Source organism: Leopardus geoffroyi, chromosome D4 (assembly GCF_018350155.1).
Source record: "Leopardus geoffroyi isolate Oge1 chromosome D4, O.geoffroyi_Oge1_pat1.0, whole genome shotgun sequence".
Lineage (NCBI taxonomy): Eukaryota > Metazoa > Chordata > Mammalia > Carnivora > Felidae > Leopardus > Leopardus geoffroyi.
In genome coordinates, this window is record NC_059342.1 from 93,049,371 (window position 1) to 93,072,153 (window position 22,783).

The window sequence follows — 22,783 nt, forward strand, 5'->3', positions numbered from 1 at the left end:
AGGGGCTCCTTTCCTTTTTGTTGTCTGCCAGCTGGGAGAGCCACCTCACCTGCCTCACCTGCCTGCCACCCGCCAGGTGTGCGGCTACTGCTGGCTGTGCCCCGGCCACCTCCTCCTGGGCCGGGCCTGCCCCCAGGTGGACAGAGGGGGGATTGCAAGTGGACAGCAGGTCCCCTGGCCGGACGGGGAGCCCCCCGGTGTCCCGGGGGACACTCCCATCTCCCAGCCGTCTCTGGAACTGTCCCCCTCAGGCCAGCTCTGGACTGGGGTTCTCAGATTCAGTCCTGGCAGCTCTCTGCCTGCCCCCTTTGTTTCTCTGCTGAGAGCTCGCCCTGAAACCAGGGCGCTGGGCAAGGGAGGCCGTGCCTCAGGGTGTCCCTGAGACCTGGACTGGGCCCTCGCACGTGCTTCCCGCACCCGGGCACCTGTGTGGCATGGCAGTCCCCGGTCTTCTCATCGGCACCCCCGGTTCTTGCCCGGGCTGAGCCACGGGTGTATTTGCTGACTTGTTTATCGAGCTTCCCCGGCGGGGGGGGGGGGGGGGGGCGCCTGTAGGTCTGCTTCATGGTGGTGTCCCCAGAATGGGGTCCCCTGGAGCCACGGCCAGCACGGAACAGGCACAGAGTCTAAAATGGGCGCACGTGGTTTTCAAATGGGTGCTCTACCCTGGGGACCCCTGCATCAGCGGGTACGCTGGCTTGGGTCAGCACATCACGCCGTCTCCCCCGGAATGCCCAAGGAGCCTGGCCCAGGCAGGGCTGGGGACCTGGGCGTGCCTGTGCCCACCCCACTGCCAAGCCCAGCTCCGGCCACCAGGACAGTGTGTCACTTCAGATCTTGTTTTCAGAGCTGTTCCCTGCCACCCCCAGTCCAGCTGACCAGCGTCCTCTCTGGCCCCTTCCCGCCGCGGCCTCACAGCTGCTGGACGTGGTAGAGATACCCCTCCTCTGGGCCACGGGACACACACCTGGGAGGCCCCAAAGCCCCCTCACAGGCCTCCAGATGCCCCATCCGGGTGGTCTGGGGCCGACTGAGGCCCGTGTGCGGTGGGAGTACGAGGAGAGTCCCGGCTTGGAACCCAGTTCGGAGGGGGGGACCCTGTGGCACGGGGACCCGCCTGGCCCAGCGTGTCCCGGTGTTTCAGGAGGAGGGGGAGCCCGGCACCTGCCGGCCTGTGCTCTGTCCCCTCCGGCCCCTGTCCTTCAGCGGCCTCCCTGCCCTTGCAGCCTCCACAGAAACTGGCTGAGGCATCAGAACCTCAGCCCCTCCTCTCAAGCCTTTGTCCTGATCTGGGAGGGGGTGCAGTGTCAGCAGGCCCGAGGCTCTGCCCTGGAGCCCTTTGTCCTCCGCACAAAGGGTCCGAGCCCCGGGGACCAGGTGGTCCTGAGCCTGTGGAGGAAGGGCCCCGGGCGGGAGCCACACTGGTCACTTTTGTGCCAGCTCCCACTCGTTGATAAGCCTGGGTGGCGTATTCGTCACAACCCGCTCTGGACGGGCACCACCCCTCCCCGGAGGGGGCACAGAGGCCCTGTGCTGTCACCCCGCGCCATGCTGGCAGTGACCCAGCCCATCTGCTGCTGCTGAGGAGGCCTGGGGCGGCTCGGTCACAGCTCTGCATTACATCCGCTCGATCAGGTGACCCCAGAAGGGCCAGGTGGGAGGGTCCACTCAGCAGTGGACACAGACGCTTGTCCAAGGACCACGGAGGGATCTTCGTCGGGAAGGAAGGAGAACGGTGGGCAGGCGGGCCGCGGTTAGGGCCCTGGGCTGGGAGGGAGGGAACCGACGGGGAGGAGGGACAGGGTGTTCAGATGCACCCAGCTCTCCAGTATGTCGGCCACCGAGGCACCCACGTGTCTGGGCACTCGGGGGACGGGCAGGGGGTGAATTGGGTGACGATGTCAACAGAGCTCCTGCTGTGAGAGTAGGGGTCACGGAGGCCGGGCTGCCTGGGCGCCCGAGGGCGGGGCGTGAGGCCATCCCCCGTGGGCGCTGCCTCTTGGGCCCCCCTGGGTGACCAGTGCAGAGAGCTGGGCGGGGCCCCGGGAGCCTGCTAAGGAGCGGGTGGGGACACATCAGGTGGCCTCAGTAGGAATGCCGCAGAAGATTAGGGGCTGGACGGGATCTCTGGCCCAGATCTGCCCTTCCCTTGTGGCCCACCTCCGGGGTCCCCGTCGTCTGAGGGAGGCTGTTCTGGGTGGGCCCGGGGTGTGGCAGGTTTGTGACGGAGCCTACGGAGAGAGGGGGCGGGGCGGGCGCAGGGACCAAGGCGGCAGTGTGGCCCAGGCAGTGGCGGCCCCGGGGGTCTCGTCTGGGCCCCCCTCCCACACACACCGGGGAGGCAGGTCTCGCTGAGCGGAAGCTGGTCCCAGCCCCCTGGGACCCGTAACTGCCTAACTGCTCCGGACAGACAGGGAGCTGGGAGGTGGATGCCCTTGCCGCAGGGGGAGGGGCGCGGAGGCCCTGATTTCCAGGAAAGGCAGCCTGTTTCTCTAGGGCTGGCCATCAGGGGCCGGGGAGAGCAAGGCCTTGCCCAGCGCCAGCCAGGCTGGCACAGAGCCCACGTGCACGGCCTGGGGCTGCCCGGATCCTGCCTCAGGTGCCTTTTCGAGTGAGGGACGGGCTGGTGCGGGGGTGTGGCTGTTTCCTGGCAAGGAGCCAGCCACGCTTGTCCCTCTGGCCTCCCCACGGCGGAGCAGGTTCTGGAAAAGGGCTTCCCCAGCAGCGCTGGCACCTTGTTCGGGAGGCAGCTCTGCCTGGTCACGGAGGTTCCAGGGCGCCCCACTGGGCTGGCACCCCAGACAAGCCACCCCTCGGGCCATACAGCTCTGTGGCCTTTGCCCTGCTCCGACCCTGGCCGGCCCTGGTCCTGGAGGGGGCAGAGGACAGAAGTTCACCCTCCAGGAAGAAGTCCTGGCCCCCAGCTGGGGGGCTGCACCGGGGCGGGAGGGGAGGAAGGTCACCCCTGGCGGCCGGCCGGGTGTTCACATCCAGCCCCCCCAGGAACAGTGGGTGAGGCAGGGGGTGGGGAACTTGACCTCCACAGACCCCGATGGTCTGGGTCTCCATCCTGAGCTGTTTCCGGAGCACCCCCACCCTCCCTCTAGGCGCTGGAGGCCCGAAACAGCTTGGGGCTGGGAGGGCATTTCCTGCCCTGAGGGAATTAGCGCCTCGTGGACCCCGAAACGCCTCCCTGCCAACCGGGCCCTGCTTGCTCAGCTGTGTGGTCCTTCATCCATCAGCCGGGCCCCCCCGCCCCCCGGCCCCTGGTCCTCCATCCCCCCAGGGACCCTGGCCTGCACGAGAGCCGATGATTTGAGGCCTGGCTCGGTGCCCCGAACTGTCATATGGACGCACATGTTCCCGCCTCCGGACCTCGGCTTCGGCCTCTGGGCTGCAGGGTCTCTGGGGCCCTCGCTCCGGGAGACCCTGAGTCCTCCCCACCTGCCTGAAAGCCAGAGCCACTGGGCTCAGGTCTCTGGTGGGGAACTGCTTTGGCTACTTTTGTCACTACGAATGACACCCACAAAAATCACAGCACACGCAGATGGCCAGGATCCCTGTGGGGACCTGAGGGGGCTGGGGTGGGGGAGGAACGCACCTGCTACCCCTGCGGGAGACCACACCGTACCTCGGGCCTCCCGGGGGTGGGGGTGGGGTTGAGCTTGGCCCTGCTGACCTCTGCAGGTCTGGTGTTCATGCAGGACTTCACTGAAGCCCCAACACAACCCTGTGAGGTGATCTCATTGTAGCCCCGTTTTTCAGACAGGGAAACTGAGGCCCAGAGGTGTTGAAGGGGTCTCCCGCCACAGCCACTCCCGGTCTCCTCACCCCCACCACGAGGGGGGCCCTCAGCCCTTCCTCTGAGGAGGGAAGGAATGGGGCATCTGGCCTGGTCTGCCGGGTGACCCGGGGCTCTTTGAGGAAGGCGAGGGTTGAGGGGCCCAGAGTGGAAGTCACCTGCCTGGGTGGCCCCTGGGGTTGGGAGAGCAGGGGAGGGGCGGGCAGCCTGGCTCAGCGTCACCCCGAGGGGCTCCAACCTCCGAGGGGTGACAAGGAGTCTCGGAGACTCTTTCAGACAAAGAGGCTCCAGTCAGACCGGTGGGCACTTTCCCCAGTCAGGGTCCCCAGAGAAAAGGCAGGTGTGGTCCTAAGGTGCCAGCCTCGTGCCGTAAGGTGGGAGCAACCCAAGTGTCGGTCGGAGGTGAGCGGGTCGAGCGGACCCCTCAGGGTCTGCGTGGACACAGAGGCAACCTCACGCTTTCCGGCCTGACCGCAGCCCCACCGCCCAAAGAAACAGGGAGGGGAACTCACGGCCCTGCGCACGGCTGGCCAAGTCGGCCGGCCTCGAACGCCATTTCAGAAGCCAGACGGAGATTCCTGCTAAAGGTGTGCTGGGTACCGGCCGGGCCCGGGCCAGCTCTGTCTCAGCTGTGACCCACACAGGTGCCCTCCCCTATTCTGGCTGCAGCTCCTGGCTTCAGAGTTCTTGAAGTTTCAGCCGAGGGCCAGCAGGGAGTAATTGTGGTCTGGGGTGATGCTTTGAGGGGGACACTGGGACCGGCCACAGGAACTCTGAGAGCTCCCTCTAGGGGGGGCCTCTTCACTCAGCCCCAGGGCCCCCATCACTTCCAGGAGCCCCCGCCCACAAGGCTCCCCGGTCTCTCGTGGGGAGGCCATCACCCGTGACCACTCTCCCCACGCTCTGCAGCCTGCAGAGCCCGGGGCCAGCACAGGGGCGTGGCCGCGGCACACAGCCCCACCCCCACGGAAGCCCACAGAGCCCCTTGCCCACCTTCTCCCACGCCAGGTCCTGAGAGCTGATGGGCTGTGGAGAGGGGCGGATGCTCCCAGCGTTTTGCTTCCTGTGGTCACCCACACCACACAGATGGGGAACTGAGGTCATATGGTGGGGGGGTGGAGCTTGGGGCAGGGAGGGGTGGCCTCTGGCCCAGGACAGACTCTGACACTTGGGAGGCGGCTCCGGGCTTGGACTGGCTGCTTCTCTCCCGTGGCCAACACAGTGGGTTGAGAAGACAGGCCCAGCTCTTTGTCTGGGGACATTGGGCAGGGCAGTGGGGCGGGAGGCGGGGATGGAGGGCCGAGGAGGAGGGGGGGCCTGGACTCCCCTCCTGGGGGCCCTGCAGGGGCTGAAAAGGGTCCCTCTGGGCTCAGAGATTGGCTGCAGGGGCTCTCGAGGTCTGTGTCTCCACACAGGCCCTGGGCAGCCGCTGGGCCTCAGGACCCGACGCGCCCCCTCGAGAGCCCCCCCAGGCCAGGGCTCCACACAGACCGGGGACGGCCTGGGCTGGAGGGCTGGTGCCCTGTGCTCCTGGGCTCCTGGACCCGTGCCCTGGGGCCTCCAGGGACTCTCGGCCACTGGACATGCCAGGAGGAGGGGTGCACCGCCCGGGGCCGGGCCCGGGAACGTCTCCAGGACAGAGCGGCAGAGCCCCTCCCGAAGGGGAAGCTGGACTTCGGTTGGAAGGGAGCCATCAGGCCACCCCGGCAGATCAGGGGAGACCGGCAAGGCTGGGGGCGGATATTAGGACCTGAAGCCAAAATGCTCGGGTGAGCCCAGCCTCGATCAGATGGGCTTTGCTGGAGACCCAGCCCTGGTGGGAATACAGAAGTGATTAGGCCTAAAAGCTCGGGCCATTTAGCTTTTATTCGATTGGCAGAGAGGCCCTCTGTGCCCTCTGCTTTTTGCCGTTTGATTATATGTCTGTGCTCAAAATACGGTTCCTGGAATGTAGGCAGCAGGCAGGGCTCATTGGAATGGAAATCAATTTGATTAGCGAGCAGTCGATTACCGCGAGGACGGAGGCTGTGATCCAGGCGGAAGCCAGCTCCACAAACATGGAACTTTCTGAACGCGCCTGTGTGGAGGGGCTCACTCCGGAGGGGCCGAGGCTGAGGTAGGCCAGGCCCGCCCGGATGCTCGCGGGGCGGGAGGTATAGCGGAGCTCTCCCTCCTCAGCCTCGGCATGTGCTTGACTCCCCTGGGCCTCGGCTTTCCCCTCCATGAAATGGGATCAGGCCGCTGCTGCCCGGAGGAGTTTGGGGCCTCAGAGGGGGCCGTGCATGATGGAGAGTGAGTGCTGGCCGGGTGGGTTCTGTTCAGGCAGGAATCTGGTTCCCCAGCCGCACATACTCGGACCCCTGGAGGATGCCAGTGGGTGATTCTGTACCGAGAATCCAGGGAAAGCTGGTCCGGCAGCCAGAGCCAATTTCCTGAGAGACAGGGGAGGCCGAGAGGAGCCTGGGCCTGGCCACTCTGAACCTCAGTCTCGTCCTCTGTAAGTGGAACCTCTGTTCCGACCGTGTCCATCAGGCCTGCAGCACACTGCAGGAACACGGTCACTGCGGCCCCCCCTCTGGTCCTCCTCTGCTGAAAGCAGGAGTGTGAAGGGTCTGACCCTCAGCCTTCACACCTGCACGGAGTCGGGTGCCTCTCTGCACGGCCTTCTCCTGGGCATCCCTCCAGCAGAGGCTGGGCCCGGGGCCACTGTGGCAGGGCCCAGGCACGTGCAGGCCCAGATCGGAGAGGCAGGCCTGTCTCTGGCCTTCTCCCCGTTCCTGCATCAGAGGCACACTGTGTCCCTGCTTCCCACACACAGCAGAGGGCAGCCCCAGGGCTCCCTGGGTAGGCCTGGCACAGGGTGGGCCCCTGGCAGGACACGGCCAGGCCTTCAGCAGACGCCCGGCACCTCTGCGCTGGTCACAACAAGGCACCCTGGGCGAAGGCAGCTCCCGGGCACATGATGGGGGTGGACAGAATGGGACCCGGGCAGCCCCTTTCATCCCCTCAGCCGGGCACCCTTGTGCAGTGAGCAACCTGCACCCATGTGCACGGCAGCCCTGCTCTCGGGAGCCACATGGGCTGTGACAGGGTCCCGGCCCCATCCTCTGGCTGGGGGACTCTGGAGTCGCTTGACCTGTGTGAGATTTTGTGAATTAGAGAAAACAGTTTCTACCTCACCCAGGTGGCATGGAAATCGGAAATCGGAAATCCCCTCTCTATTTGGTACGTACAGAGCACCGACTAGATGCACCAAACAAAGTGGCTGGTGCGCAGCAGGGGCTCAGTAACTGTGGCTGCCACGGCCGGACCCACGTGCTGAGGGCCACCCTGGCCGCTCTTCCTCACGCGCCACAGGAAGCAGTGATGGTCTCCATCCGACGGGCGGATCCGCGGCCGCCGAGGACGCTTGCTCACACGTCTGTGCCCCCCGGCGGGGCCGCGGTTCTCAAAACGCCGTACGCGGACCTTCCACGGGACCCAGCCGTGCCACCCCCCCGGCACGCGCCCCAAACAACTGAAGACCGATGTTAGGACCAAAACCCGTCCTCGCACGTTCCCGGAGCGCTATTCACCGCGGCCAGAGGGAGGGACCATCAGACGAGTGAACGGGGGCCCCCCGGGGAGGCGGGATGTTCCTCCACCAGGAAAAAGGGAGGAAATGCCGATTCCTGCGGCGACGCGGAGGAACCTTGAAAACGCGGCCCTGTGTGAGGGAGGCCAGGCACACGAGGACACGCAGCGTGGGATGCCACGTGAAACGTCCAGAACAGGCAGCTCCACAGACAGAAAGCAGGTCGTTGGCGCCAGGGGCCGGCTGCTGACTATGGGCGCACGGTGTCCTTTTGGGGGGAACGTTCTGAAACTGGAGGGTGGTGAAGGCTGCAGCATCAGAAATGTGCTTCATGCCAGCGAACTGTGCAGTTTATAACGCTTAACTGTAAATCTTGTCTCTGCTGTATTTGGCCACAATTTTTAAAATGTATAATTTTTTTAATTTTCGAAACGTAGTTTTGAGAGAGAGAGAGAGAGAGAGCAGGGGAGACACAGCATCCGAAGCAGGCTCCGGGCTCCGAGCCGTCAGCACAGAGCCCGACGTGGGGCTCGAACTCACAAACCGTGAGACCCTGACCTGAGCCGAAGTCGGACGCCCAACCGACTGAGCCACCCGGGCGCCCCGCCACAATGTTTTTAAAGTTTGTTTATCTCGAGAGAGAGAGACAGAGCGAGCGGAGGGGGAGCAGAGAGAGGGAGAGAGAGACTCCCACGTGGGCCCCGTGCTGTCAACACAGAGCTCGACACGAGGCTCGAACCGTCGAACTGTGAGATCGTGACCTGAGCTGAAATCAAGAGCCGAACGCTTAAGCGACGGAGCCACCCCGGTGCACCCCTATTTTGCCACAATTTCAAAAATAACTCCTCACGGCCAGTGGGTGGTGGGGCTGAGTCAGGCCGGGCGTTACCCTCCACCCGACACCGTCCCAAATAGGGGCTGGGTGCTGGGGGTCCCGCCAACCCGCCGGGGGCTCGGAGCGCTGAGCAGACAGGTGCAGGAGGGAGGCGTTCTGGCAGAGGTGGGGGGGGGGGTGGTTCTGCACCAGGTGAGCCCTTGTCTGCGATATGAGGTCTGGGGTAGAAAATCCGCACCTGCCAGAGGTGACTGACTTTGCTCAAGCGGACAGCATGCAGGCAAAAGCCCGGCCCACGCGGGGGCAGGTGACAGGGGCGAGGGGACGCTGTTACTCACACGGTGGAGCAGGAGGGAGGCCCGGTGCAGCACAGAGCCAGCCCCGGGCGCTCTGGCCCCAGACCGAGCTACGCGACCCCTTCCAGACCAGGGGTGACCTGGGTCAGGAGGGGCTTCCAAGGGCAGCTGCTTCCGGAAACCTGGGGAAGGGAGGGCTGGGGACAAGGCTGGAGAGGTGCAGGGCAAGGCAGCCATCCATCAGGCCAAGGGGAAGGGACCAAAGAGCCAGTACACTCCCTGTCCCGATGTCCCCCAGGCGTCACCAGAAGCCTCTCCATCCCCCCCCAAGGTCCGCCAACCCCTCCAGGCTCCCATCCCCCAGGCCTATCAACTATCTTGTCCCCTTTACAGAGAGGCCCTGTGAGTGGCCCCCGGCCACCCAGCACGTGGAGGAGAAGCCAGCCGATTCTCTGAGTCCAGTGTCCAGGATCGGGGGTCGTGAGGGTCACCCGTTGGGGCAGTGGCCCCACAGGCACCCACTATGCATTTGCGGAGACCCGGGCCCGTGTCCAGGGAGGGTCTGTGGGCACTCTGGGCAGCCGTCAGGGGCCAGGAGAGGCTTCCTGCCGGAGGTGCCCCGGGGTGAGCGCTGAGCGACATCAGGGCAGAGCCCTGCCGGGGAGAGAGGGGAGCTCCTGCGGCCTCGAATGCCAGGCCCAGGACTCCCCTGTCTGCAGGAAGACTCCCGGGCTGGCGCTGGGGCCGCACTCCCAGGAGAGAAGCTGAGCCAGGAGAGAAGGTCCGGCCCCGGAGAGAAGCCGGGCCAGCCCGGCGGGAGGAGGTCCAGCCCAGGAGCCTCAGCTGTGCGAGTGAGGCCGGCACCTGTCTCCGTGCTGCTTGGAGTCACGTGCTCCCTGCATTTGTATTTACTGGAGCAGATGGTGGGCGCAGTAACACTTTAAATTAAGGATTCCAGAAACACATTAAATTTAGATTTAATAAGACAGTTATTGTATGGAAATTAAAGACCCATCGATGATGATTCTTTGATTATTGAGGGTGCAATCATTTACCGCGTTCATCGTGCGGATTGCGCCTGAGTGCACGCGGGGAGCGAGGCTGGCTTCTGCAGCCCGGCCGGCCCTGGACACCCGCCCTGCCCGGACCCTTGGTCTGCAGAGCCCTGTCCCTCCAGGGGCCAGCAGTGCTCAGTGGCCGAGCCCAACCGGCCAGGTGCTGTCCTCAGGCTGGCCTGGAGGGTGTCCCGGAATCCTCCAGAAGCTGCTCTTTGTTTTGCAGGAAAGGAAACTGAGGCTGTGAGAGAGATTGGATGTGGCCTGGCGCGGGCGGCCGGGGAGGAGGGTGGGGAGCCCAGGGAGCCGCAGGGGCAGGGAGGGGAGCCCCTGAGCATCGCTGAGCGGGGGCGGTGGCGTGGGGGGCACTTCCCGGCCTTGGCCGGTCCCTCCCAGCACTGGCCTCCCCAGGCTCTCTCCTCCTCCCACCCGGTGGGGGATTCCGGGAGCAGCCCCCCCCCCCCGCCGCTCAGTCCCCAGGGGGCCCCCACTTCCCCTCGAGCCAGGGTCTGGAAGCTGCTGAGTGCATGATGATCTCTTGTGGCTGCAATAAATCTGGTCACTTTGTCCTCCCCGAGACAGGAGGCGAGGTTCCTCGTCTCCAGACTGGAGGAAACCGGCTTCCGAACCTCGAGCAGATTAACACCTCCTCCTGCTGTTCCTGTAACTGTCAGCCACACGATTGGTAATCAATCGCTTTGGCCCTAAAAAATGGGCGTTTATCACCTGCTTCAGGGGGAGCTGGTGGCCTGTGCAGGTGGCCTGGCCGGGTGGGGTCTGAGCACAGCCTTTGGTCGGTCCCGCGGATGCCCGGTGAGGCTGGGCCGGGGGGCCGGGGGCACTGGGTCTGCCTCGGGCCCTGCGGCGCCCAGACCTCCGGGGGCGAAGGTCAGCCACGCACTTCCTCCGTGAAGGGGGCCGATTGGCCCAACGCTTGCCCCTGGCCCCTCTTGGTCACCTCCGAGAAAGGGCCTCACAGCGAAGGAGTAGGAAGGTCAGGAGGGAGGTGGTGGCCTACCAGGCAGGACGTCTCAGGGCAGGGGCAAGGCTTGGGCCCAGGGTCCACCCTGCAGCCAGGTGGGTGCACCCAAGTGTGGGTCATCCCTGGCTAAGGTGGCCAGATTTAGCAAGTAAGAATACCTAACACCTAGTTAAATCTGAATTTGATGCACAAATAATTTTTTAGTATGAGTATGTCCCATGCAATTTTCAGACATGCTTATATTTTTAAAAATCATTACTTATTTGAAATTTCAAATTTACGGGGCATCCCGTACTTTACCTGGCAACCCTCCCTGCCCCACGCTGGCTCTGTGTTGCTCTGGCCCCTCCCTCCATGTGCCATTGGCCTTCTTCCATCTCTGCCACAGGACCTTTGCCCACGCCACTCCCTCTGCCAGAGCCACCCTTCCCTTTTGCCCTGGATGCCTCACTCGGCCCACAGCCCAGGCTCAGTATCCCTTGCGGGGTTGGGAGGCGATGGACAGTGGCCTCATCCCAGGTAGCAGCAGACTGTCACTTGTTAATGGCTCTCTGCACGGCTTTACCCGGACTTGTATTTTGGATTGAGATCAAGACCTTGTCTGCCCCCGTCCAGCCCTGGGTTGGGCACAGCACTGCTCTGGGGGCGCCCTGCCGACCACAACACAGGACTGGCCTTTTGAGCCTCCGTTTCCTCGTTTGTAAAGGGGGGTGGTGCCCACGTGAGAACCCTGGTTTCTGGTGATGGTGGCACCCTGACTGCTTTCCTTAGGTGGGGGGGACCCAGAGAGTCCAAGGGGGGACGGCAGGAGGGGCCCGGGAGAGCCCAGCAGGAACGGGGGACCTGCCCCCACCCCAGGGAGACCGGGGCACCCAGGCCCCCCCTCCTTGGGAGCCAGGTAGGCGGCATTGTGCCTGGGCTTCCGGATGGTGGTGCCGGGTCAGAAACCCAGAGGCCAGAGAGCCTGTCCTAAACTCCTTCCCAGATGAGGTTGGTCAGCTCACCCCACACGGCAGCCCGCCTGGGAGGACAGAGAAGGGACCCCCATCAGAGGGGTCGAGGTGCCTCCCCCAGATCCCACCACCCTGCAGCCCGGAAGGCGGCCACACTGGCCGTGCACAGAGGCGGGAAGCGGAGACCCTCAGGGGTCTGGACACCAGGCTGGCACCGGGCCAAGCTGCCAGGCTGGGGGGGGGGGGACGGCTGGCACCAGGCAGGTGGGGGGGGGGAACGGCTGGCACTGGGCCAGGGTGCTGGGTGGGAGGGGAGGACCCCGAGCAGCCCAGCCCTCGGGAGACGGGCCTCCACATCTCCACCTTCTGCCTTGCTCGTCTCCTCCCGGCCGGGATCTGCCCATGGGCACTGCTCACTTCTCGTGTTTAACCAGCGCGGCTTCGTCTGGGAAACTGTCAGCGGCAGTCTGCAAACACCCCTTCCCGCTCTGCCGCACCGCCTGCCAAGCGCCACCAGCCGACAGCTTGGCTGGCAGTCGGCTCGCACAGGCTGCCCGGCCTGGAACCCGGCTTCTCGCTGGTGGCCGGGGAGGGCTGTCCGCTGCTGTGCGCTGGGTCTTGCGACCTCGCGACGGGGCTGCGGCCCCTCTACGTCCCCCGGCCTCCATCCAGAGCAGCGTCCGCGGCCCCGAGGCCCCACAGGCTGGGGAGGATCGGCACCCCAAGGCTTGGAGATGCCGTGGGAGGAATTCCCGAACTCTGGGGAGACAGGAGGTGTGGGAAAAGAGGAGAAGCCCTAGGAGGGAGCACGTGTCACCGAGGCTTGGGGGACAGGCCACCTCTTGAGGTCAGCCTGTGCCAACCCCCGAGTCCCCCTCTTTCCTGCGACACGGCTGCCAACACCTGCCCTGCTGGGGGTGACTGAGGCCCAGGACCTTCTCAGCAGAGCTGGGCCCTCCAGGAAGGAAGTAACCGCAGGACGGACCCCTGCGTGCCCAAGGGGCCGGCCGGTCTCACCCCAGTCAGACCCTGGGGCGTGCTGGCTGGGCAGCCTCTGGGGGGCCCGGAGCCCAAGCAACACCGCTCCCCTGCAGCGCAGGCTCCCCAGGCTGGAGGGAGAGGTTTGGGGCTCCCTGGGAGCGGCCCTCGCCCTGGTGCCTGGAACCCCCCCGCCTCTGACTGCCCCCAGGCCCCCAGGAGCGCCCGCGGTAAGTGTCCAGGCTCAGCCTTTAGGACTGGGTTGCACACTCTGAAATTAATAATCATGCTGTCTCATGGCCTCATAATTAAGTGTCTGTTCATTCCGATTATTGTCAGAGAGTGATTTGTTGTCCTCTAGGCAATAAAAATCAACCTGCTTCAGGAGGGGGCCTGGGAGCCGCTTTCACCCCCTCCGCCTGCAGCCGGGGGGCCGTCCTCGCAGGCTGGCGGACCCTCGGACTTTGGCTTTCTTTGCGGACACCCCGGGGGCGCGGAGGTGCCCTGGGACGCAGGCAGAGCGGGCCCTGCGCTGGCCTCAGGCTCAGGGGCTCCGGGGAGAAGGTGTTCGGCCCCCGAGTGCTGGGCCCCCAACACTTGTGCCCACACACACGTGTGAACATGGCATACTAAGGGTGGCTCCCCAGGGCCGGGGGTCTCTGGTTAGGAGCCCCACCTGTGCCTCGGAAGGGGCTGATATCCGTCACGACCTGTCTCCTGGGGCCGAGGGACAGACAGGGGTCCTGCCGAATGGTGGTGGAAGGAAAATGTGCCGGGCCGTCTCCAGGCCCCCGCCGTCCCTCCCCACCTGCTTCTGGGCCCCCTCCAGGTCACCGGGGAGCAGCCTCTGAGGGTCTAGGGGCCTGTGAGGCCCTGAGGCCCCCGCCTCGGGCGTCCAGCAAGGGGCAACCGCCAGGCCCCTCACCCCAGCCCAGGAGCCGGTGCGCTCACTGGTTTCCAGTCGTGGACAGAGCAAGCCAGGCCCAGAGGTCACAGGGGCACCTGAGGGTCATGCCCTACCAGCCCTGAGGGCTCCAAGGGGCACCCGAACGGAGGAGGAGGGGCCCCTCGGACTGACAGTGAGTCCCCAGTGGAGAGAAGAGCAGAAACGCCCTCCTCACCCCCCACGCTTCCCCTGGGAGGAAGAGAGGCGCTCCCAGGCCTGCAGGGGTCTGAGCCCCCCCGGGGTCGCCCTGCCCCCGGCCAGGCAGGGGGGAGCTGTGTCCACATGGCCCGTCCCGTATTTTCTTAGGGACAAAATATACATAAAAGATTTTTTTGAGGGAGGAGAAAATGTGAAATAATGAGCTCACAGAAGACATTTGGTCAAACATAATCTTCTAACAAGAATTGACTTTAAAATTATGGTTATTAGCCATATCTCCTTTCTGGAGCGGTTAAAGACGCTTCAGAAGGTGAAGCAATTAATTTTTAAGTTTATGTCGCACTTTTTAGCACAGCGAGCCGCTGATGAGGTGGCAGGCAGCCGCGGACACTCTCTGGATGCTTGCTGGACCGCCCCGCGGAGGGGCTCGCCTGCGTCCAGCCCACGGGGACAGGTGCCCGAGTCTCCCGAACTGGAGAGCCGTGTCCCTGCGCCCCGGGAGGAACAGTCCCCTGGGCCTGCATATCTAGTAGTTCTGTGGACTCTGGGAGTGGGGGATGTCCCGTGGAAGGAAGGGGGTTCAGTCTGGGATGGGGTCCGGGGTGAGAGGTCAGAGTTGGGGCTGGGGCCTCTGGGCCTGGTGGAGGCACCTCTGTCCCGGCTCCAGGCCCTGACCCTGCTCAACTAACGTGCTTCCTCCCAGAGGCCCCACTTTCCAGGGGAGGGGGCGGCTGGTGTGGGTGGGGGAGACTCGGAAGTCAGGGTGCTGAGCTGGACTCAAGGTCATAGCAGGCAGGGCCAGCTTTGCTCCAGGCCGTGACCCTGAAGCACTCCTGCCTCTGCCTGGGCCTCAGTCTCCCTACTAGAAGCAAGTGCCAGGTGTCCCCTGCCCTTACCTGCGGCGGGCGTTGGCTGGGGCAGGGGCGCTGCTCTAACCCCAGCCCTGCAGCCCTGCGGCCCTGGCCACCCCTGGCCATCCCCCAGCATTCCCTTCCCTGGGCGGGAGCAGGGGCTGGAGGCCGGGGAGAAGGGGCCGGAGTGAGCGTCTCCCGTCCGGCTGGAAGAAAAGCAGCCGTGAACACACTGGTGACGGCATCTCGGACGCTGACACCTGAGTGGGAGGCAGCTTTGAGCTGAGCACAGGTGCAGGTCCCAGATGGACGGGCAGGGGGTGGAGAGAACAGCCCGGGCCCCTGGCCTGGGGCAGGGGACAGGCCTGCTTGACGGGACTGTGGACAAGCTCCCTGGGCCTGGGAGAAAGGGACGCCCACGTGGTTCTTAACTGGATTGTCTGGCTGGACACCACCAGGGTGATGGGTTAGTGCATTTCCCAAGGCATGGGTTCCCAGCGCATGGGTTAGCGCATTGACCCCTTTCAGGACTAAAGCCTGGCAAACATTTGTGTTGGGAACGCTTGTAAAAGTCACCTCCGGGGCCCTACCTTCGGAAGGGCGTCTGAGCCCCGTGGACCGGCCATCCCGGGGCCGGCCTGGGATCCCGGCTCCTGGTTCCTCTGCCCGCTCTGCTTCTCAGCCATCGCTGGGCGCCCCGGCCCGCAGACGCTCTCTCGGGTGAGCAAGTCACGCCGGGTGGGGTCAGCTCTGTCTCCTCCGGGCCCTGCTGCCCCTCGAGGGGCTTAGGGTCAGGGCGTGCACCCTCAGTTCTGCTTCGGCCCCTCCGCCACGCAAGGGCAGGAGGTGGCGGTGGGAGGGGATCTGGGGCGGCGGCCCCACGTTGTGCGCGGGCCTCCGCCAACGAGATTCAGATGGATCTGAGACGGGTCTGCGAAGTCTCATACCTATAACTTTAAATTAAAAAAGCCACGTGCTGTTTACGGTCCTTCCGGCAGCTCGGTGCTGGAGCCCATAAAGATCATATTATAGTACAAGCCATTATGTGCCGAATTTACTGTATATACATTTCTAAATGGTTCGGCAAACAGCGGCCTGCTTATGGGCAGGGAAGGAGAGCTGGTTCATTTTGGGTAACAAATGATCCTTGATTTGATTTTAAATGCAGTGACAGCCAAATTTATTTCTTATTTAATCACTTCCCTGTGCCGTGGAGAACAGGGTGATATTAAACTCCACAACGCAGAGCGGGCTCCGGAATCTGCCGAAAGAGCCGCGCGAATAGATTATGTTTATAGGGTAGAGGGAGATTGTAGAGCCGTGCACATAACCAGAATGGGTATTTTTGTCATTTATACAGTGGTTTCCATCATTATTTCTCCCCGCTTCCAATTTTTCAGTAATAAAAATATAGGCAATGTGATTCTCTTTGCATTACAGATAAACCATCCTGATTCTTTATTAAATATTTGTATTAATCTCAAGTACTACAAAGCGTTTGCGCGGATAAATCAGGCTCCGGGCTGCCATTGCCCCTCTGTGGGCTCTCCGCGAAGCGGCCCCTTTACGAGCGCACGGTCCCCGAAAAGAGGGTTTCCATATTCACTGCCAGGCTCCCTTCTGTCGCCGCTTTATGGCCATGTGTCCGCGGTGCGATCGGCACCGACCGCATATTTGTTCCTCGAGATCCAATGATCCAGCGATTTGGGTAATCGCTCCTCAGTCCCGGGTTTTCCTCTTCTATTTAATTAGGAATTACCGTTCTGGCGTCACTCAGGGGCGCCAGTTGGGACGCGAGACCCTCTCTGCCGCGCAGGGGGCTCCCGGAGAGGCGCGTGCTGGGAAGCACCGAGGTGTTTGTGGGCGGCCTCGGTGTGGGGGGGGGGGGGCGGTGGGCACCAGCGGGGCTCCTGGCCTTGGGGGCAGGGAAGCCAGAGTGCCAGCTGTGGTCAGACCCCTTCCTGGGTGGCCTGGGGTGACTCGGCCGGCCCTCTCGCCATGGTGGGGGGCACATGGGTGATGGGGGGCAGTGGACCCACTTCCCTGGGAGGCCGTAGGAGGTGGGGTTCTCCCAGAGCAGGAGAGAAAGGAGGTTCCCTTGCCCCCGGCTGTGTCCCCACGTCCTCCCTCCACCCCTGGCTGATGTGAGTGCTCCGGGGGGGGGGGGGGGTGTGACAATGCTGTCTCAGGCTGATGACAGCACAATAGTGGGGACCCCTCTCGGTGGTCCCGGAGGGTGTCTGCTCTTGGATGGGGTGCAGATCTCGGCCTGTGCCAGCTCAGAGGTGTGTCTGCCGGGGGCCTGGTGAGTGAGAGCGGGTGAGCCTTGGTTAGGGAGCCCTGTCCCTCAGTCCCTGGAGGGACACCCCAGGTCCACCTCGACCAGATGATGCTGGAGGAGCAGACTGGGAAGGCTTCTTGGAGGAGGAGTTCTGGAGAGGCCATGTGTCCGGCAGGAGCCGGGCCGGGGAAGGAACAAGCCAGAGGGGCAGTGCAGAGGAGGCAGGAGCAGAGGGAAGAGTCCCCGAGTGCAGGGCTGCATGACTGCCCAGGGAGGACACCCTGCTCCGGCTCCCCGTGGGGCCCCGTGTCAGGAGGAAGCACAGGACGCTGTGAGCACCCCCCGAGGGCGGCCGCACACCGGGACTCTAAGCTGCAGGTGTCTCCAAGACAAGCTTGGATGGAGGTGGAGAAGGGGCAGACAAGCACTGCGCCTGGGGTGGAGGGACACAGAGGAGGAGGGGCGACCCGGCGCCAGGCAATCCGGCCCAGAGCGGGCAGGGGTGGGGTCTGGGGGTGTCAGCAGTGGCCAGGTGTAAGCACTGTGGGGGTCCTGACACCCCGTCCACAGTGGGCGGGGCCCACCTGCTTTGCTTGTAGGCCCGGGCAGTGCACAGCGTGTGTCTGGGGATGGGTGGCGTCTGGGAACTTCGCTGCCTCTGCGAAAGTGCCAAAAGTGCCTGCGTGGAGGAGGGAGGGCGCCTGGCCCGCCTGGCCAGGCACCAAGGGAACGCCGTGTTCCCACCACCTCCTCGGCAGGCACCCGGTCTGAATGCCACGCATGTGCGCTGCAGAGCCACCAAGACCAGCCGAGCTAGGCTGGGGGATGGGTGGGGGAGGGTGGGGGAGGTTGGGGGCTGGGGAGGGGTTGGGTGGGGGAGGGGTGGGGGTGAGTGGGGGCTGGGCGGGGGAAGGGTGGGGGCGGGGTGGGGGCTGGGCGAGGGAGGCGTGGGCTGAGTGGGGGCTGGGCGGGGGAGACGTCGGCTGAGTGGGGGCTGGGCGGGGGAGGCGTCGGCTGAGTGGGGGCTGGGCGGGGGAGGCGTCGGCTGAGTGGGGGCTGGGCGGGGGAGGCGTCGGCTGAGTGGGGGCTGGGCGGGGGAGGCGTGGGGGCTGAGTGAGGGAGGCGTGGGGGCTGAGTGGGGGTGGGGGAGGTTGGGGGTTGGGTGGGGGCTGAGTGGGGCTGGGTGGGAGAGGGTGTGGGCTGAGTGGGGGCTGGGTGGTGGAGGGGTGGGGGCTGAGTGGGGGCTGGGCGGGGGCTGGGTGTGGGCTGAGTGGGGGCTGGGTGGGGGAGGCATGGGGGCTCAGTGGGGGTGGGGGAGGTTGGGCGCTGGGTGGAGGAGGGGTGGGGGCTGGGTGGGTGAGGGGTGGGTGATGGGCTGGGGAAGCTGGGGGACAGGTGAGGGATGGGTGGGGCAGTGTGGCTGTGGGCCTCCCCGACCTGAACCCCCGTGACTGTTGGGGGGGCCCCTCCGTGGCCCAGAATTTCCGGTCTTATTGGAGGAACAGGGCTGGGGGTAGGGGTGGGAGGAAGTCGCTGAGTGAAGCAGTCACACCCCCGTGTCTGCCCCTGTTTCTCTATCTCTTAGTGGGACTCGTTCCCCCGGTGGGAGGGGTGATCACATGAGTGACAGGGGCATAGGACAGCCAAGTGGGTGCCCGCTGCAGCAAATGTGGGACCGAGTTCGCCTGGGCTCTGGTCCCCTGCGCCTTCCTGAGTCTCCACCCCATCCCTCACCCTTCCCCAGCCTGGCTTGCTCACCCTATGCCCTGGTGGCCGGAGAGCAGAAGGACCGAGAGGCCTGGGTGCCTGTCCTGCCCGCACTGCCCGGTGGCCGTGGCCAGGGTGGGGCCCCCCGACCTTCCCCATGAAAGCAGAGTGCACCTCGGGTGCCCTGGGGCCGAGAGGGGCTCAGCACAGGGAGAAGAGGAAGGTGGGCCGACACTGTGTCCCCAGGGGGTTCCACGCGGCCCTCCTTTGGGACAGGACAGACGACAGACCGTGGCCACCTGAGGGAGGCCCACGTGCTGACTCATTTAAGCTGGGGGTGTCCCTGGCGTTAATGCTCCTGGCAGTTGCATACAATGTGGTGGGAGGAGGAGGAGGGATCTGTGAGGCCCTGGGAGCACCGTCAAGCCCACAAGAGTGGCCCCTGAAGGCGGCCAGCCTCCCCCTCCCTGCCCCAGGGTCAGGTGCCTGGGCTGGGCTGAGCCCCAGGACCGTGAGGGCGGGGACCCTGCGGGTCAGCCCACAGAGTCCTAGGATCTGCGGGGAGGTTCTGGGCTGAACCCCGAGTGACCTCAGCCACGAGCCCCGGTTTCCCAGAGGCCCTGCTAGGAATGCACGGTGGGGCAGCTGTGTCACCCCGTGACTGCCATGTCACCCCGTGACCGCCCTCCCCGGCGCTGTTGGGAGCCAGCCGCCTCCCCGCACACGGCCCCCATGGAGGCCGCTCCTAGCCCGGACCCGCCTGGGACTGCAGAGCGAGGGCTCCTCCCGGCCACCCTCACGGCGTGTCCTCAGGCTGGACGGAGCCTGTGGGGCCTCCGTTTCTCCCAGTCTGGAGGTGATGCCTACGGAGCCAGGCCGGGGGGTCTGAGGGTGGGGGCGACCGAGGAAAGAGCCAGCCAGCCCCGGTGGTGAGGCCACGCGCTCCTTGGAAGAAATTAATTTTGTTTTGCTCGGATCACGCTGACCGTGGATTTGCCTGCACCTCTGAGGGGCTCTGGATGGTCCTGGTTTCTGGGATATTACACTAGGAATTTTGAAATATTCCAGGCACCGTGGGTCCTGTGGGCTGAGCCCGCGGAGCATGGAGGCCCGAGGTCATGGCAGAACCCCCCAGAGCCGCTGAGCTGGGGCCCGGCCGCCCAGCTCTGCCCTGCCGGTGCCCTCCACCCCCACCCTGCCCCGGGACAATGGTGCAGGACTGTCCCTGCTGCCAGCACCCCACGTCAGCCACGGCCTGGGAGGGGGGCCACGGTCACAGCGACGGTGTGCCCCCGACCCGGCGTGATGACGAGGGCACCTCGGCTCCGGGGTCTCCCACACCCCCGCCCCGGCCCCGGCACGAGGAACACATCAGACAGATCCCAGCTGAGGGCCGTTCTGCGAAGCCCCTGGCCTGGTTTCCCCGGAACCGACCAAATGGTCAACACCAGGGAAAGTCTGAGACTCTGTCCCCGCCCGGAGCGGCTGCCTGCAGTGTGGGTCCGGGGGGGACCCCGGGCAGGAAAGGGACTTAAATGAAATCTAAGGAAATCGGATAAACTGTGTACTTTAATTAATTAAAAAAAATGAATTCCTGGGGTGCCAAGTGGTCTCGGGGAGCATGTGTTGGGGGCCTGTGCAGGTCCCTCTAGCCCCAGACCCCAGGCCGCTTTGTGGGGTGCCTGGACCGCCTTCCCGGAGGCCGAGAGCCTCATTTAGGACACGTGGGCTCCGGGGGGCCCCGCAGGCTCTCGGGGAGAAGACTCGGGCAGACAGAGGGACAGTGGCCGGCGCTCCGAGAGGGTGTTCGGAGGGAGAGTGGCCAGAATAACCGCATTTTAACCCATCATAATGTGGACAGTTTTGTTATGAAAAACACCAGAAATCCATTAATGTAAATCATGAAATATTCAACAAGGCAGTCGCTTAAACGTCTCATGTTCCCAGAATCGGTGCCGGATGCTTCCTGCCTCGGGGGCGCCCAGACATCAGCTCTTCTGTGACTGTTCAGAGGCCATTATCTCAGAACTGGGAAGCGTTAGCTCATCGCTGCGGACGCCCGCCTGCCTCCCTGCCTCCGAGTGAGGGAAAGGAGGCGCTTCTGGGGCTGCGGTGGCCGCAGCCCTCCCCTTAGGGGGGCCACCTGGACCCGCGCCCCCAGAGGTGCTGTCCCGGAGGTGGGGGGGGGGGGTGGCCGTGGTGGAGCCACCCCCCTGCCAGCCCCCTCCGCGGCCGGGTCACCGGTGTGAGCCTTCCTGTGCGTGAAAGTCCTCCCTAAACACACGGCCCAGCCCGCAGCGGTGCTGACGGTAAAAAGAGCTGCCGTGTTTTCTTGCTCGCACTTCGCTGGCCCCTTACAGGCCGTCTCTCATTTCTTCTGACAGCAGGCTCAGGTTGCGCAGCTGGTGAGAGTCAAGGCGAGGATCTGGATCCAGAATCGTGCTCTCCACCATCACACCCGGCCCCTGGAACACTCCCCACTGCAGAAACACAAGATGAGACAAAGCGACAAACAAAAGCAAAAACAAAACAAAACAGGAGGAGGATGAGATGAGAGGACGGGCCCGGGGGGGGGGGGGGGGACGGCTACCACCCACCGAACGGGAGAACGCAGCGTGGCATGGACGTGGAGGGTGGGCGCCCCGCGGGCTGCCGGCGCGGGTGCAGCGTGGCTCAGACACTGTGGGAGACAGGGTGGAGGTTCCTCAAAGGACTGGACATCGGTCTGCCATATGACCCAGCGCCCCCACTTCTGGGTATGTCCCCGAAAGAATAAAGGCAGGTTTTGAAAAGGCGTCTCAAGTGTCCAGTGACAGATGGGTGGGCAAGCAAGATGTGGGGCGTCCACACCACGGGATATCACTCGGCCTTCAAACAGAGGCAAATCCCGGCACCTGCTACAACTGGGCGAACTGGAGGGCACCGTGCTGAGTGACGTCAGCCCGTCACAGGGGGACACGTCCTGTAGGAGTGGACGCTCACCGGAGGCCCTGGAGGAGTCGGAGCCACGGACACGGAGAGCGGGAGGGTGGGGCTGGGGGAGGCGAGGGTCCGTGTGTAACGGGACAGAGTCCAGCCTGGGAAGACGAACACGTTCTGGGGACGGAGGGGGGACGGCTGCTCGACAGTGTGAATGTGCCCGACGCCCCTGAACTGTGTCCTTAAAAGTGGTAAAAATGGGGGCGCCTGGGGGGCTCAGTCGGCTGAGTGCCTGACTTCGGCCCAGGTCATGATCTCCCGGTTCGTGGGTTCGAGCCCCGCATCGGGCTCTGTGCTGACAGCTCGGAGCCTGGAGCCTGCTTCGGATTCTGTGTCTCCCTCTCTCTCTGCCCTTCCCCTGCTCATGCTCTGTCTCTCTCTCTCCCGAAAATGAATAAACATTAAAAAAATTAAAAAATGGTTAAAATGGTGTGTGTGTGTCTGTGCGTATAACCACGATTTTAAACATAAAAAATGAGAATATGAGAACAGCAAACAGTGTGTGTCAGGCGCGAGGGCAGGACGCAGGGGCAATGCCAGACAGCAGGGCTGCCAGGGGCGGGGTTCAGCACCTCGGAGAGAGGCACGGCCACACCTTTTTGGCTGGGGTGGGGGGACCCTCTGGACCAGGGATCTGGGCGCAGGAGGTGCTGGGGTCTTTCTGACGTCCCCTGTCTTCTCCTCGCGGTGACGAAAGCAGGCAGGTGTTTGGTGAGATTTCCCAAGGACTTTGCATGTCAGACTGCAGGGGTTCCCCAGCAAACGGGGGGCTGGTGCAGCCTGAGGCTGTGCACCTGGGGCCACCCCAGCTGTGAAGGGGCCTCAGGGGCCTGGGTCCCACCCCGCCTTGCACTGACTCCCCATGGCCTCGGGAGGGCCCCTGCCCATCTGGGGGGCCTCTTGATTCCCCCACCGCCCCGGGGGCTTCCTGGAACCAAGCTGGGATCTCCTGACACCAGCACTCTCCCCTGGGGTGGTGTGGCCTCAGCCCCTGGGACAGGCTTGCCCGATGCTCTTGTTCCAGGGGGCAGGGGTGTGCAATCGGCATTTAGTGCCCCCACCCAGGACCGCAAACAGCATTCGTGGGTGAGCCAGCTTTGCCCCCAGGCCCCTCCCCCACGGGGCCGGTGGTGTCCCTGTGAAAAGTCACTGCACGTTCCACAAATGCCATTTCAGCAAAGAGCACACAGCCTTCCGGAAACCAAGCCTCTGGAGGCCCCGGCCGCTCAGATTCTCTGTGACAAGATCCCAAGGACAGTTGAAGACGTCGGGTTACGGTAAAGCCCCTCCGTTCCCGGGGTCAGTGCTGCCTCCTGTGCGCACAGCGCTGTCCGCCGATCAGAGCACGCTTCCGGCACCGGCTGGGGGCTCCCTCTGGGGAGCCA

The 22,783-nt window shown here is 64.4% G+C and overlaps 1 long non-coding RNA gene across 1 annotated transcript; it reads left to right on the forward strand.

The window, feature by feature from the left end:
• Positions 1-1,399: 1,399 nt before the first annotated feature.
• Positions 1,400-16,926, forward strand: LOC123592666. Its single transcript, XR_006709894.1, has 3 exons — positions 1,400-6,098; positions 15,140-15,151; positions 16,916-16,926. It is a non-coding gene; the product is annotated as an uncharacterized LOC123592666 (long non-coding RNA).
• Positions 16,927-22,783: the final 5,857 nt, after the last annotated feature.